Below are 17,332 nucleotides of genomic sequence, written 5' to 3'. Positions count from 1 at the left end.
AGAACTATGGACTATGAGGTTTGGCTTATGAGGGCGAGAAAGAGTTTGCTTGGACTGGGATAGCAGTTTATGTGAGAAGCTTGCTATTATGCCTGTGTCCTGAGAAGTTGTGCATGGTTGCTTTGTATAGAAATGAACTGATGTGGACAGAGGGATATGACACCGAAAAAAAAAAAAAAAATCTTTGGGTGAACTGCTGCCAATTCAGCTGTAATTGAGAGAGTACAATCTCTGAGATTGGGCCCGCTGACCTGCACTGGGGCAACAAGAAGAATGTATACTCTTTTGAAGGGGCCAAATAGGAGTGTCTTGTTCTTCAATGTCCGCTTTATTACCCGTGCATTAACAAATTGAAACCCTACCTGATATTGTGGAGTTTAAGAGATGTGGGAGAGGGTACTGAGTTTGCAACATGTCTTGTGGTTTGGAAATGGCCAAGGGTAGTTTGAAGAAGATTTGCTGGATGCCTGCATAGAGACCCCACTGAGCCATGAGGATGAACTGTGGATTGCAGTGGAGGCCCAGTGGAAATAGCCTGACCATGAGATGGCTTCTAAGAAAAGCTGCTGGCCCCAGATGAAGTTTTCCAGGACTATGAGTATTCTAGCTGGAGGGGCAGAATTGGAACTACAGAGACTTGTTGCTGGTTAGGATTATCAAACTTGGAAACTTGTTACTGACTAGATTTGTTGGACTCGAAGCTACAGAGTTTGATATTTGCCTGGTTGTCACAAATCTTGTATTGGTATGCCCAATGCCATGTTTTGCAGTGTGAATATTTATTCCGTGCCATTATGGGTTTTGGGGGGATTTTTTGGTATTATGGCTCAGTTAAAAGACCTTGGATTATGGGGAGGTTTGAACATCACTGGGATTGATAAAAAACTGAACTGTGGGGAATTCTAAGTTGGACTGAATGCATTGTATTTTACATCACATATGGATATTGGCTTATGGGGTCAGGGGTGGAATGTGGTGTTTTGATTCAGGTATCCCCCATAAACTTAGGTGTTTTGGATGTTAAGTTCCTTAGCTGTTGGCAACTGGAGATTAAAGCCTCCTGGAAGCACTATATTGTTGGGGGTTGGGTTTATGGGTGTTATAGCCAGTTTCCCTATGCCAGTGTTTGGCACACTCTCGTGTTCCTGTTGTCCACCATATGTGGGCTGGAGGTGAAGTACACAGTCTGTTCATGCCATCATTTTCCCCTGCCATCGTGGAGCTTGCTCTCAAGCCTGTAAAATAAGCCTCTTTTCTCCACAAGCTCCTCTTGATTGGGTGATTACTACCAGCAATGAGAACCTGACTGCAACAGTCAGCTATTCGTAGTACGAAATATAAGAGATCTAGGGATTTGTTACTACTATGGAGATACTAAGATTTAAATACACAAACATAAGAGGAAAAATGTAGGGATTTGTGACTAAAGTCCACCTACAGTGGATCTTTTTTATTTATACCAGTTTCAGAGATGCCATTGGGTTTTAGTATTAACTGCAGAATGTGAGGAAATGCTGCCAGAACCCTAGCAGCTAGAAGATGAAACTTTCTCTCAGCGAGGCTCAAACTGATGTTCTAGAGAGGAGGATTACACAATACTTCTTGAATACATGAATCAGTAAGGTACTGAAGAAAATAAATTTTAAAACTCTATAGAAAATTTCACATGAATTGAGTGCCAATTCATGGCATGAATTAAAAAGCATGAAGACTAAGCAAAGTTAGAGAATATTTTTGTAAATATTTTGTAAAGCCTGTGTGTAGGAAATATGCTGCAATGCAAGCTGAAGATAAACCTCCTATCAACCAAGGATCCACTGACAATAAAAGAATGCCCTATCATCCTCATTACTGTGAGCTGCTCATTAGGCATACGGTGGAAAAAATGTTACGCACAAGGCAAACAGACCTGGGTCAGTAGGCTATTCCGCATCAACTGTGCAGCAGTTTCATTCCTGAAATGATAAACAACACAGCAAAACAGCAGCTGTTTTCTTAGATGAAATGTATAAAAGATTCTTCTGACTTTCTTTTGACTTAAAAATAAGGTGTTCTTTCTCCTACAACATAAAGAATACATTTAATCTTCACATACCAAAATGTTCCTATATCAGATATATTGAAAAAAAAATGTACATTATTTTTGATATTTACAGAAGAGAGCTCACAGCTCACAAATGACTTCCTTAGCTGGTGACCAGTTCACCTTTCACACAGGGTGGCAACTGTATGTGTGTGTGTGTGTATATATATATATATGAATATATGTGTGTGTGTATATATATTCTAATATACATATATACACATATATATATGACAGAGAGTGATGATGATTCAAAGAAAGTGATCATCATTTCAGCTCATGTTTGGATTCTTTGTCATTGAAAAAAATCCATAAAAATTATTTTTTCCATTCATATTAAATTATATACTCATGTTTTAATTTCTCAAGTATAATATTGATATTTTAGGTCAAAAGACTTTATTATGCAATTGTATTCAAAATTCTTCAACATACATATTCATTCTGGAAATGCAAATAGGAAAACTGAACTGATTTGAAATAGAGATATTCAGCTCACTCAAAGTATATATTAAAATATTTTAAATGAAATGTGTTCCAAAGTTCTCCTTTGATTTTACTTGGATACAAAAATGTAGAGAAACAATTTGCTCCACTAGCATGCTTATTCCTAATTTTCAGGTATTACTATAGGGACAAGGTAATCTATCAACTTGATTTTTATTGCTTGTGATCACAAACATTTTTGGAGGATTTTCTTCTTCCTTCCACCTTGATTTATTTCCTGTTGTACCTCTGAATACTGTAGATGATGAATACTTACAATTAAGGCATAAAGGCAACATAGTGTTTTAATGACATGAAAATAAATTAAAAAGGATTGTTAAGGTATAAAAACATAGTTTTCTTTTTCCATTACTTTTATGTCCAATTTTAAGGTTTTTGCCAAGCTCTCGAATGTGTAGATGTGGTCAATTCCTTTCATCTTTGCCATTTGCTTCTTATTATTTTCAGTTACTTCATAAATGTAAGAAAGATTTTTTTTTGAAAAATTGTAATACTGTCATAATTTCTAATGCTATAATGTGCTGTTTGATAACACTTTATAACAAGGTTAAATATGTGCCATAGACACATGCCAAATGACTAAATTGTTTAGAAAAGTGAAATGTATTATTCTGTTTATTTGATTTATATATATTTTTCTACTGCATTTTAAAATTATTAGTTATGTACACAGTGGGTATACAGCCATGTTGGTACTATCATTAGCCTCCTCCCTGTCATCCACCCTCTGCAGGGACCCTCCTCATTGGGGAATGTGGGTCATGCATTGTGGGGTTAGCCATCAGTTATGTGTACAAGGAAATGTCTCTGTGCATAATGTCTCAAAATGTGGCTCCAACAATCTTTCCATCCCCTCTCCTGCAAATTTACCTCAGCCATTAAGGGTTCATTTTAGGTTTATTTCAGTGATAAGGTCTTGGAAGCCTCTGTGTTTCTAGATATCTCATTTGGTAGGAGTTGATTGTTCTCTGTGTCTATCTCCTTCACCATTGTGCTGGTACCAGGTTCACCAAGAAAACAGCACTTTTGCTTGTTTCCCCAATTAATCTTAGTTTCAGCTGGTGCCCTTCTGAGGTATGATGGGGTGGTTCTCTCCTTAGGATCTGTGTGTATTTGAAAAAGAGAAGCAGATTCTCTGGCAGAGAATCAAGTTAGCCCAAGATAAATGGGATAACCATTATTTCTTAGAGAGAATTTAATAGGTGTAGGCCCTCTTCTAGCCCATGATTGGTGGTAGCTGATAAAGGAGAGCAGGCTCATGTTTGGATATGGTTCTGACTTATTTCCCAGCTCCAGCTATGGGTCCCGTTCCACTGAGTGGATCATTTAGCCAAATCAAGAGCAGTTGGCTTCCCTCCATGGCTGTGCACCACTATTGCACTTGTGTCAGCATCACGACAAGTTATTTGCTGCTAAGTAGGTTAGACCATGAGTTGCTTAGACAGATATTGGTCATTTTCCCCAAGTCACCCATGTAGCACCTTCTGGCACTAGACTCACTGACTCTCTACCAGCTTCCAGCCATGCCATTCCATTATATGTGTCAACTGCATATGATGTCTTCAGCAGTAGGGTCTTACCACTAACCATTGGTGGGTTATTAAGTACTCTGACAGAAATCTGTCTTTCTTTTAGGAAACCTTGTTCGTCTCTCTGATCAAAAGCTCATTGTGGATGATAGCCACCTGCTGGTACTGGGAGTTACAGATTAGTGCCCAATAAGAGAAGGTAGACAAAGATAACTAATATAAAAGAGTTAGAGAAAGGAGAGGACAGAGTGAGAGTGAGGTGGGGGGAAACTGTGGAAGATTAAGGTCAGTCTTCATCATACCCTCTTCAATGCCTTGTGGGTCAGGTGTTTCCTCTAAGGGCCTTGTGGTCTGCCTTTTAGGATGTAGAATTTTATGGTAACATTGCCATTTGGGTCTTGATTTGTGTATCCCACCCCTTCCCTTGCCCTTCCTTACCTCCCCTCCCTCCCCACCCACCCTGTTGTCTAGTCCTCGAGATGCTTGCTGGGTATGTCAGCATCTTGGGTAAATTCAGGTTAGGTGCTGTAGATGAGTGAGACTATGCAGAGATTATCTTTCTGTGATTGGGTAAGTTTACTGAGAATGATTTGTTCCAGGTTCAACCATTTTTCCTCAAATTTCATTGTGTCCATTCTTCTACTGATGGACATATGGGTTGATTCCAGCTCTTAGCTATTACAAATTGAGCCACTATAAACATGGTTGTACCAATATCTCTGGACTGAGGTTTAAAGGTTTTAGGGCACATGCCCAGTAAGGGAATAACTGTGTCTGTTGGTACCCATTGCCATTTGGGTCCAGATTTGTGTCCCCCACCCCCTCTCTTACCCTTCCTTTCATCCTCACCTATCCTATTGCCTGGTCCTTGAGATGCTTGCTAGTTATGTCATCATCTGGTGTAAATTCAAGTTAGGAGGTATAGATGAGTGAGACTATGCAGTGATTATTTTTCTGTCAGTTTTTGGCTTTACTGGGAATGATATGTTCCAGTCTCAATTCCCCGGGACCCATATTAGCCAGATGTACAAGATGACACATGTGACTATATATGAACTTTCTGTGAAGGATTCCTGCAACACATAAGGTAGCCCCAAGAATCAACAAACTGGACTATATTAAATTAAAGAGTTTCTCTGAACAGCTAACAAAATAATCAACACAGCAAATAGAAACCCTACAGAATAAAATATCATTGTAGGCTTTTGTTTAGACAGGGAACTGATACTTAGAACATAGAGAGAACTATAAAAAAAAATAAACACCAAACTTTCCTCCAATCAATGGACTAATAAAATGACAGATAATTCACACACACAAAAAAAAAACACAAATGATCCACACACAGTTTAAAAAAGTTCAACATCCTCAGCTATCAGACAAAGGCAAATTTAGATCACTTTGAGATTTTTTTTTTTTTTCTCATCACAATCAGAAAGGCTATCATCAAGAAAACTAATGACATCAATTCTTGGTAAGGATGTAGTCAGAAGGAAATCATTATTCATTGTTGTGGGAGTGTAAACTGGTGCATCCACTATGGAAATTATTATGAAAATTTCTCAAACACCTTAAAATTGTCCTACCAATGACCTAATCTGATTTGTGACTTTTCTTTCTCTCTTTCTTTCTTTCTTTCTTTCTTTCTTTCTTTCTTTCTTTCTTTCTTTCTTTCTATCTTTCTTTCTTTCTTTCTTTCTTTCTCTCTTTCTTTCTCTCTCTCCCTCTCTCTCTCTCTCTCTCTCTCTCTCTCTCTCTCTTTCTTTCTTTCTTTTTGCTACTTAGAGAAAATCAAGTAAATAAGGTATATCATTTCTTGCACTGCAATAGTCTTTGATGTCATTCAAAACTATAAATTCAAATCAATCACCTATCTGTTTATTATTTATCTACCTACCTATTTCTAACATTGACCATTTATCTACTTATCATTTTCCTAGCTGCTTATCTATGATATGTATAACATATCCATTTTACATCTCTCATGTATGTATTATCTATCTATCTTTCTATCTATATATCTAGCTTTATATCTACCTAGTTATACATCATTTAAAACTATTTGGGGGCTGGAGAGATGGCTTGGTGGTTAAGCACTTGCCTGTGAAGCCTAAGGACCCCGGTTCGAGGCTTGGTTCCCCAGGTCCCACATTAGCCAGATGCACAAGGGGGCACACGCATCTGGAGTTCGTTTGCAGAGGCTGGAAGCCCTGGCACGCCCATTCTCTCTCTCTCCCTCTATCTGTCTTTCTCTCTGTGTCTGTCACTCTCAAATAAATAAATTAAAAAAAAAAAAACTATTTGGGCCTTGATAAAGTCAGATGCTTTCATCGTTTAGTTTGGTATTATCCTACTCACTGGCCTTAATGACTCTGACTTCATTGACTGAGTTTTTTTCATTTTCTTTGATATTAGTGGAATGTACATGTATACTGGAATCTGCATAAAATTTAAAGTTGTCTATGTTGCCAATTCATTTTGGGCTTTGTGTTTTCCCCCACCCTCACTTTTCTGTGCCCCAAACCCTTCCATTGCTATTTTCTGGGACTCAATCTGTCTATCAGATATGTCAGGTGATCCAGGTTAGAAAATGCAGATGAGTGAGAATACGTGGCAGCTGTCTTTCTTTGATTGGGTGAGTTCAATGAGTATGAGGTGAAGGCTATCCATTTCTCTAAAAATTTCATTGTGTCATTTTTTCTTACTGCTGAGTAGAATCACCTTCTTTTAATGTGCCACATCTTTAATATCCATTCATCCAATGATGGGCATCATCTGGGTTGACTCCAGTTCTTACATGTTCATATATGCATCTGCATTTAAATTTTAAGAATGACTTAATCACAATTCCCAGAAAGGTACACATCCATAATTTCTGCAATTATCATGACAAGACAGGCAGATCTTTTTAGCTCAGGAATGTGAGATGACACTAGGTAATATAATAAGACCATGTTCCAAGAATCAACAAGAAGAACTGCAGTAAAATCACAATAAACAAATAAATAATGCATTTTGAGATTTCAGACATGAAAAGAAAAGTAATTATAATCATTAAGAATATTTTTTTTCCAGCCCATTCATAATGAAGAACATTGAGCATTGGGAAGTTTTACTATATTGAGTTTTCTTTAATAACTATGTGTAAGATTAAAAGATTCAAGCTGGGCTTGGTGACACATGCCTTTGATCCCAGCACTCGGGAGGCAGAGGTAGGAGTATCATTATGAGTTTGAGGCCAGCCTGACTACATAGTTAATTCCAGGTCAGCCTGGGCCAGAGCAAGACCCTACCCCCCCCCCAAGAAAAAAAGATTAAAAATTCAACTTTTCAAATAACTATATTATACATTGAATGTTGGTGACCTCACATTCAATACAAGCAAGTTTTGACACATCATGTCTACTAAAATAATGATAGAACCAAACTGATGTTCATGCATGCTCTCCTCAGAAGATGCATACACATGAACTGTATAATCAAACTAAATTCATTAGTTAGTTCTGCCTAACCTCAATAATGATTTGCAATCAATTTCTTTTGCATATGTTAAATGCTACTTGATGTTCAAGGAATAAAATATTATTTGAGCTTTGGAGATATCAGTGTTACTTTTCATTATGTTTATATTCGATACATATTATTTTAAGTCAAGAAACTGATGATGGTGTAGACCTGCACTTGTATAGCTCTTAAAGCATATTGGGACATATAACTGAAATAACTGGTAGTGACAAAGAGTGGCATTTTTTTTTTTGATTTTGTTTTTGTTTTTCGAGGTAGGTTCTCACTCTAGCCCAGGCTGTCCTGGAATTCACTCTTTATTCTCAGGGTGGCCTCGAACTCATGGCAATCCTCCTACCTCTGTCTCCCAAGTGCTGGGATTAAAGGCTCCAGGCTATGAATGTAGCAGTCATAAACTGAGGAGGGGAATGCCTCTGGATATTTGTTCCCACCCTGTGGCTCTTACATTCTTTCCACCCTCTTCCAGAATGTTTACTGAGACGTGAAGGGTATAATTTTACTTTAGCATTGAGTTCTCAATAACTTCTGAATTTCTGCTTTGACATGTTTTGATTGGCCTCAGTGTCTTTTGCCAACCTGGTGGTGCAGGTTGTCAGGCTAGTTGTAAGAACAGCACTCATGCTTAACTTACCATTTCTTCCATGGTGTCGCCTGGATCTTGGCTGCTCTACAAGAGTTGGTTGATCTCTTGCTAGACAGTCAGTTAACTTTTCTTGTCATGTTGATGGAATTTGACTCATCCTGTTTTTTTCTGCCTTATCAAAAATAAAAGAGATTATCCAACCAAGAGTGAGAGAAGAATTCATTAAAGGGAAAAAAAAATCATTGTTAATTAAAGATTTTGATGGGTGTAGCCACTTGTTTGGCCACAAAATAGTGGGACCTTCTCTCTGGTGTCAATGACCATCATCTCTATAGGATTCTAACTCGGTTGCCTACTTTAGTACCAAGCATGAGTTGTTTCCCACTGAGCAAGCATCTTATCCAATAAAAGAGCCATTGGATATCCACATTGGCTGAGGGTCAGTATTGCACAGGTGTGTACATATTGTCTGGAGTCAGGCACTGCCACGCACAGGCTGGAGCCTTCAGTAGACAGGTCTGAGTTGCTAGCCAAGGCTAAGGATCCCTGGACTGTAGGAGGCTACTCCCTCTCCAAGCCCAGCACACCTGAACTTAGGCTTTGCCCTGTGACCTTTGGCCAGTTGCCTAGGAAATTCCTTATATGGTATCAGCCAGAAACCTTTGCACAGACCATTGTCCTGTACCCTATACCTTCTTCTTGCCATTGCATACATGCTGGAATGTATGTCCCTATATGCTAATTAGTCATCAGCAAGGAACTTGGTACATCCAATCCCCTTAGGACCCTCAACTGCTTATAAACCCATTTCCCTATTGATTAAACCGAGCTGTTCACAGAGAATGTCTCCCCAAATTGAACCTTTCATCATTGCACTCACCAAGGTTGCCTGAATTCCTTCAGGGGAACACATTCTTTTCAGCAGCACATGGAACATTCTCTAAAATGTCCCAACTAAAAAAATGTCCTGGCCCAGATGCAATCAATGCTGAATTTTACCAAACCTTCATGGAAGAACATCACTGCATCTCAAAATGTTCCAAAAAATAGAAAAGGAAGGAATCCTACCAAACTCCTTCTAAGAAGCCAGCATCACTCTGCTACCAAAACATACAAAGATAGAACAAGAAAAGAAAATTATGAACCAATCTCCTTCATAATCATCTCAAGATAATAGTGGCAAATAGAACACAAGAATATATCACAAAGCCCATTCACCCAGATCAAGTAGGCTTTATCCAAGAGATACAGGGATGGTTCAACATATGCAAATCAATAAATTTAATACATTCTATAAATGGACTGAAGGACAAAAAAACACATGATCATCTCATTAGATGCAGAAAAAAATACGGACAAAATACAACATCTTTTCACGGTAAAAGTCCTACAGAGGCTGGAAACTAAGGGAACATATCTCAACATAATCAAGACCATTTATAATAGCAAATGGATAAAAACTTGAAGCTTTTTCACTAAAATCAGGAACAAGGGTGTCCACTGTCCCAACTTTATTTAATATAGTACTAAAAGTCTTAGCTATAGCAATAAGGCAAGGGATGCACATAAAAGGGATACAAATTGGAAAGGAAGAGACCAAGTTATCACTATTTGCAGATGATATGATATATACACAAAAGACCCTAAAGACTCTACCAGCAAACTGTTAGAGCTGATAGACACTTAGACAAGAAGCAGGATACAAAATCAACACACAGAAATCAGTAGCCTTCCTATATGCTACAAACAAACAAACAGTATGAAATAATTCACAATTGCCACAAAATAAACAAATAAATATAATACCTTGGAATAAACCTAACAAAGGAAGTAAAGGAACTCTACAATGAAAACTTTAAAACACTCAAGTGAGAAATTGCAGAAGACACTAAGACATTGAAAGACACCCTTGTTCTTGTATTGGAAGAATCAATATTGTGAAAGATGGTAATCTTACCCAAAGCAATTTGCACATTTAATACAATCTGCAATAAAATATTAATGGCATTCTTATAGAAATAGAAAACAACAATCCAAAAATTCGTTTAGAGGAACAAAAATACCCTCAAATATATTTACAACAATTTTGAGCAATGAAAATAAGGCTGGTGTTATCACCATATCTGATTTATTTTATCTTATTTTATTTTATGTATTTATTTGAGAGAGAGAGAGAGAGAGAGAGAGAGAGAGAGAGAGAGAGAGAGAGAAGAAGAAGAAGAAGAAGAAGGAGAAGGAGAAGGAGAAGGAGAAGGAGAAGGAGAAGGAGAAGGAGAAGGAGAAGGAGAAGGAGAAGGAGGAGAAGGAGATTTTAACCTATATTACAGAGCTATAGTAACAGAAAAAGCATGGTACTGGCACAAAACTGACATGTATATCAATGGCACAGACTAGAGGGCCTGAATGATATTGCCTCCTGGTCTTCAACAAAAATGTAAAAAAAAGAAAGAAAGAAAGAAAGAAAGAAAGAAAGAAAGAAAGAAAGAAAGAAAGAAAAGGAGAAAGTCATTGGAGAAAAGACAGCTTCTTCAGCAAATGGTACTGGAAAAACTGGATATATATCTGTATATCTGTAGAAGGATGAAAATAGATATTTATCTATCTCCATGAACAAGAATTAAGTCCAAATGAATCAAAGACCTTAATATCATATCTAAAACTCTGAAACTGCTAGAGGAAAAATTAGGGGAAACCCTTGAGCATATTGGTCTTGGCAAACACTTTCTGAATATAACCCTAATACCTCAGGAAATAAAACCATAAATCAACCATTGGGACCTCATGAAATTACAAAGCTTTTGTACAACAAAGGACACTGTGAATAGAGCAAAGAGCCAGCCTACATAAAGGGAGAATATCTTTGCCAGCTATACATCTGCCAGAGAATTAATATCTAGGGCATAAAAAATAATACAGAAAAGCTAAATAATAAGAAATTAAACAACCAATTAAAAATTAGGCTATGGAACTAAATAGAGAATTCTCAAGAGAAAGGATACACATGGCTCATAAATATCCAAAAATGTTCTACATTTCTAGCCATCAGGGAAATGCAGATTAAAACTACATAGAGATTATATCTCGCTACTGTCAGCCTGGCTACCATCATGAAAATAAATGACTGTACATGTTGGCAAGGATGCACGAAAAATAAAGGAACATATCTATACTGTTGGTGGGATTGTAATGTGGTACAGCCATTGTAGAAATCAGTGTAGAGGATCCTGAGACAGGTAAATATAGATTTACAAAATGACCTACCTATACCACTCCTAGGCATATATCCTAAGGATTTATCTTGCTGCCTTAGAGATGCTTGCTCAAGTTTATGGTATTCTATGCACAATAGCTAGGAAATGGAACCAGCCTAGATATCTCTAACCTGCTGAGTGGGTAATGAGGATGTGACTCATTTACACAATGGAGTTCTACTCAGTGGTAAAGAAAAATGAAATTTTCATGGAAATGGATGAATCTGGAAAGGTTAGTGAGGTAACCCAGGCACAGAAAGCCAAATGTCATGTGCTGTCTCTCATATATGGACCCTAACTAGTCTGATGAAATTAGATCACCAAGGAAGATTCTGGGGCCCTAACCTCTTTGATTCTCAGCTTCTGTGAACAATTTCTTCCACAATGTTTTCCCCATCATCATTTAGTGCTTCATCGCAGGAAAACAGGGCCAAATGATATGGATGAAATCCTCTGAAGCTGTGAGGAAAAGAATTCTTCCCTCCTTAAAGCTGATGATCTTATACATTATCACAGTGATGAAACAGTACTTAACATGTTGTACATTGAGCATTTGAGTGCTTTGCTAAAGGGCTTTGTGTGTACATTCATGAGGGATATTAGTGTTTCATTTTCTTGAATTTTTAATTAATTATTATTTATTTGAGAGAGAGAGAGAGCACGCCTTGGCTTACATATAAAAATTAAAGTCACAGCACTTGGGAGGCAGAGGTAGGAGGATTGCCATGAGTTCAAGGCCACCCTGAGATGACAGAGTTAATTCCAGGTCAGCCTGGACCAGAGTGAGATCCTACCTCGAAAAACCAAATAAATAAATAAATAAATAAATAAATAAATAAATAAATAAATAAATGATGTCAGAAAACCAAAAGAAACAGTATAATGCTAATTTTTAGATGCTGTGATGGGAAAATAGACATTGACTGTAAGGTATTTTGGTGATGAGATGAATAAATTCAAAAATTCATTTAGCATAAAGTCCTACTGTCCTGGCCTGTCAAGATTTAATGTTTTCTTTCTTTCTTTCTTTCTTTCTTTCTTTCTTTCTTTCTTTCTTTCTTTCTTTCTTTTCTATTTTTTTTTTTTTTTTTTTCAGGTAGGGTTTCATTCTAGCCCAGGCTGACCTGGAATTCACTATGTAGTCTCAGGGTGGCCTCGACTCACGGTGATCCTCCTACCTCTACCTCCCAAGTGCTGGGATTAAAGTCATGTGCCACCACATCTGGCAAGGCTTGATGTTTCCTAAGAATAATAATATGTTAGTGTGTATATACACACACATAGAGACCCCATGAAATGACAATTTACCATATTGATTGTGGCTTTCCTTTAATTGGGTACATCAAATCATCATAATTTACATAATAATCACAAAAATATGTCTTTAATACCTCAATAAATCTTGGAAGAAGGAGCTAACACTTCATTTTCTAAATGATTATGCAATGTAGCCAGTGTTTTCATTTGGGAAAAAGGTGTGCTTTTGGAAGTCTGTTTTATACTGGAAATCTAAACTGGAAGAATCTCATGGTGACTTAGCAGGGCGGAATTCTGATACCAGGAGAAGAAGAAAAACTGTTGCTTAATTCAGTTAAAAAGTCAAATAGTTCTTTGTAAATTCTAGAAATAAGGCTTCTATCAGTTGGATAACCTGCAAATATTTTCTCCCACTCTGTGGGTATTCTATTGGCTTTGCTTATTATATGCTTGTCTGTAAAGAAACTCTTCAGTTTCATATGATCCCATTGGTTGAGTGACTGTTTAAGAACTTGAGCCACTGGGGTTTTGTTTAGGAAGTCTTTTTCCATTCCTATATCATGGAAAGTGCTTCCTAAATTTTCTTCCAGTAGTATTCGAGTTTCTGGTCTTATGTTGAGGTCTTTGATCCATTTGGATTTGAGTGTAGTGCATGGTGAAATGTGTGGATCAAGTTTTAGTTTCCTGCATGTGGTTATCCAGTTTATCCAGCACCATTTGTTGAAGATGCTATCTTTTTTCCAGCCTATATTGTTTGGGCCTTTGTCGAATATCAAATAGCTTATTTCTAGAATTTACAAAGAACTCTAAAGTCTAAACAATAAGAAGACAAATACCCCACTCACAAAATGGGGTGCAGAGTTGAACAGGCAATTCACAGAGGAAGAAATACAAATGGCAAACACACACTCAAGAAAATGTTCATCATCCATAATCATCAGAGAAATGCAAATTAAAACAACTATGAGATTCCACCTTACCCCAATAAGGATAGCCAACATCAAAGAGTCAAATGAAAATAAATGCTGGCGAGGATGTGGAGAAGCAGGGACACTCATTCACTGTTGGTGGGAATGCAGGATGGTACAACCACTCTGGAAAGCATTATGGAGACTCCTAAAAAAGCTGACTATAGAAATACCAACAGACCCAGTTATACCCTTACTGGGTGTCTACCCTAAAACCTTCAAACCAAAGGCCAGAGAGATTTGCTCAACCATGTTTGTTGTGGCTCAATTCTTAATAGCTAAAAGCTGGAATCAACCCAGATGTCCATCATTAGAAGAATGGATAACAAAGATGTGGTATATCTACACAATGGAATTCTATACAGCAGTAAGAAAAACAGACACAAAGAAATTTGAGGAAAAATGGTTGAACCTGGAACAGATCATTCTCAGTAAACTTACTCAATCACAGAAAAAAAACCGACACATAGTCTCACTCATCTACAACACATAACCTGAATCGACCCAAGAAGCCTTACATACTCAGCAAGCACCTCATGGACTAGACAATAGGATGGAAGGGAGGGCGGGGAGGGCATCAAAGGGTGGAAAACAGTAATCTGGACCCAAACGGCATTGGTACCATAAAATTCTACTTCCTAAATGTCTGACCAAATAGCTGAACCTTCACTAGACCTTTACAGGAAACACCTGAACAACAAGACACTGGAGAAGGTAGGATCAAAACTAACCTAAATCTTCTACATCTTCCCTCCCTCCATCTCCTCCTCTCCCCTCTATCTCTCTCCTCTCTAACTCTTGTATATTAGTTATGATTTTCCTCAATTTATTAGTGGGCACTGGCCTGTAACCCCCACTTCCAGCTTGGGGCTACCATCCACAATGAGCTTTTGATCAGAGAAACCTACAAGGTTTCCCAAAACAATGATAGACTTCTGTCAGAGTACTTGATGACCCACCAAAGGCCAGTGGTAAGACCCTATTGCTGAAGACTCCACATGCAGCTGATACACAAAATCGAATGGCATGGCTGGAAGCCAGGAGAGAGTCAGTCCCCCGACAGTCAGCGTGTCTAGTGCCAGAAGGCGCTACATGGGCGACTGGGGGAAATGACCAATATCTGTCTAAGCAACTCATTGTCTAATCTAATTAGCAACAAATAACCTGACGTGATGCCCACACAAGTGCAATAGTGGCACACAGCCATGGTGAGGAACCAACTACTCTTGATTTGGCTAACTGATCCACTCAGCGGTACTAGACCCATAGCAGGAGCTGGGAAACAAGTCAGAACCATACCCAAACACAAGCCCACTCTACAATATCAAGCTATCATCAATCATGGGGTACAAGAGGGCCTACACCTATCAATCTGTCTACCAAAAAAGTAAATGTTATTTTAATGTTCTGGCTGCTAACTTACTCTCCGTTGTAGAATCAGCTTCTCTTTTTCAGATAGATGCAGATCCTATGGAGAGAGCTGCCCCAACATACCTCAAAAGGGGCCCAACTGAAACTAAGGACAATTGGTGAAACAAGCAAGGGTGATGTTTTCCTGTGAACTGGATACCAGCACAAAGGGGAAGGAGAACAACACAGAGAAAAATCAACTCCTACCAAATCGGAGAGCCAGAGCCTCAGAGGCCCCCAACACCTCAGCACTGAAGCAGACCAAAAATGAACCCAACATGTCTCAGGGAAATTTTGCGGAAAAGGTGGCAGAAAGAATGTCAGAGTCACATGTTGTGTCATGATTTGCAGAGGCATTTATCATACCAATAACTGGGAACTAACTCCACAATGCACAACCCATTTACATCAACAAGGAGGGTCTAATGGGAGGGGGTAGATCATAGATGAGCCTAAACAATGGTACCAAATTGCCTGTATTTGATGAAAAAAAAAAAAAAACTATTAAATCAAATTTAAAAAATAAAAATAAAAAAAAATCAAATAGTAACTGTACTGTAAAATACTGAAGATAAATTGTTTCTCAAAAACTATTTTTCTTTCCCAAATTCCACATGCTATCACAAAAACTCATCCAAGCCAGGTGTGGTGGCACATGCCTTTAATTACAGCAGTTGGGAGGTAGAGGTAGGAGGATCACTATGAGTATGAGGCCACCCTGAGATGATTACATAGTGGATTCCTGGTCAGCCTGGGCTAGAGTGAGACCCTACCTTGAAGAAACAAACAAAGCAGAAAGTAAAGAAAAGAAAAACTTACTAATAAGTGAAAAAAATGAAACAGGACCTCTAGTCAAGATAGCAATCCACCTAACTACTCCTCACCACACGGGGAAGGAAAGGCAAGATCTTTGGGGCTTTTAGGGTTTTGTAGAACCTAGTAGACCTCCAGTGGGAGGGCACAGAGGAGCAAAGTTGAGAATACAAGGATTCCTGCCATCTTGGGTAGCCCACAAGTCCACCAATCTCCTCAAACAGCTGTCCCAGCACAGTCCCAGCTACCATCCCAGCTGCAAGCCACCAGGTTCCTTCTGCACTGCAGACTAAGTGGTCCTAAGTCAGCAGGATAGCTTTCTCCACTCCCATTAACTGCCCCTCTGTGCACTGACCAAGACCAGCAGGTAGTGTTCCCCTTCCCTCCCTCCTTTGGTTTTCCCACCACCAGAGACCTCCATGCACGACTACCATCCCACCCACTGCCCACGCCCCTGTGTGGACCCAGACCAGCAGGCTAACTTTACCCTTCCCTCACTCCTTGGGTTTTCCTACCACCAGGGACCTCCATGAAATACCACTGCTCCACTGTGCATGGACCAGGTCCTATTGTACTTCCTGCAGGCTACTGGGATCCAGGCCAGCAGTCTATTTTCTATCCCTCCCTCCCTTTTCCTGCCACTCCAAGGGGACCACCGCCTATTGCCCCACCACACCTCACTTGACCTTTAGTAGTCCCATATTCCCACCCACCTTGTCACAGGATCTGACAGTCCTATCCACCCCCTGCTATAAGGTTCCAAGTCACCTGCTGTTCCATTCCCTCACCTTCATCATCACAGAAAAACCAGGTAATCCCATCTACCCCCCTCCACAGCCCAGCCACAACACCAGTCTGCTTTGACTCACTTCAGCTCTACCCCAGGTCCCATCAGCCCACCTGAACCCATAGGCCCATACCTGAGCATGGAGGTCTCCTTCCCTCTGAACAGGCAGCACCCATTGCCATCAGAAGCCTAATTGAAGCAAACATAAAAGGGAATAATCACTGAAGACACTTCAAGGATAGACTACAACTTCCTCCTAAATTAAATAAGATTCCTATATGTGATGGGCATACCACAGCCCAAGTAAATCCAATAAGGTTGACCAGTCCCACAATAGATGTCCCTAATCAAAACATAGAAGAAACAATAGGATCAGAATCCCAAAATGAAGATATGCAACCCTAGCCAAGTAATTAGCAGAACTTGCAGAAAATCAACAAAGGTCCAATAATTGTATGAATGGTATCCTCACTTGATTAGACCTAATAGAAAAGAACCAGGAAGGGTTCCAAAGACAGTTAAATGATATGAAAGAGACCCCCCCCCAACAAAAAGAGGACCTCAATAATCATTTGGCTAACCTCAATGAAGATATAAATAAATGCACAGATGAATTCCA

This window comes from Jaculus jaculus, chromosome 2 (assembly GCF_020740685.1).
Source record: "Jaculus jaculus isolate mJacJac1 chromosome 2, mJacJac1.mat.Y.cur, whole genome shotgun sequence".
In the NCBI taxonomy this organism is placed as follows: Eukaryota; Metazoa; Chordata; class Mammalia; order Rodentia; family Dipodidae; genus Jaculus; species Jaculus jaculus.
The sequence above is the reverse complement of the archived record's forward strand: the minus strand, read 5'-3'. Positions refer to the sequence as shown.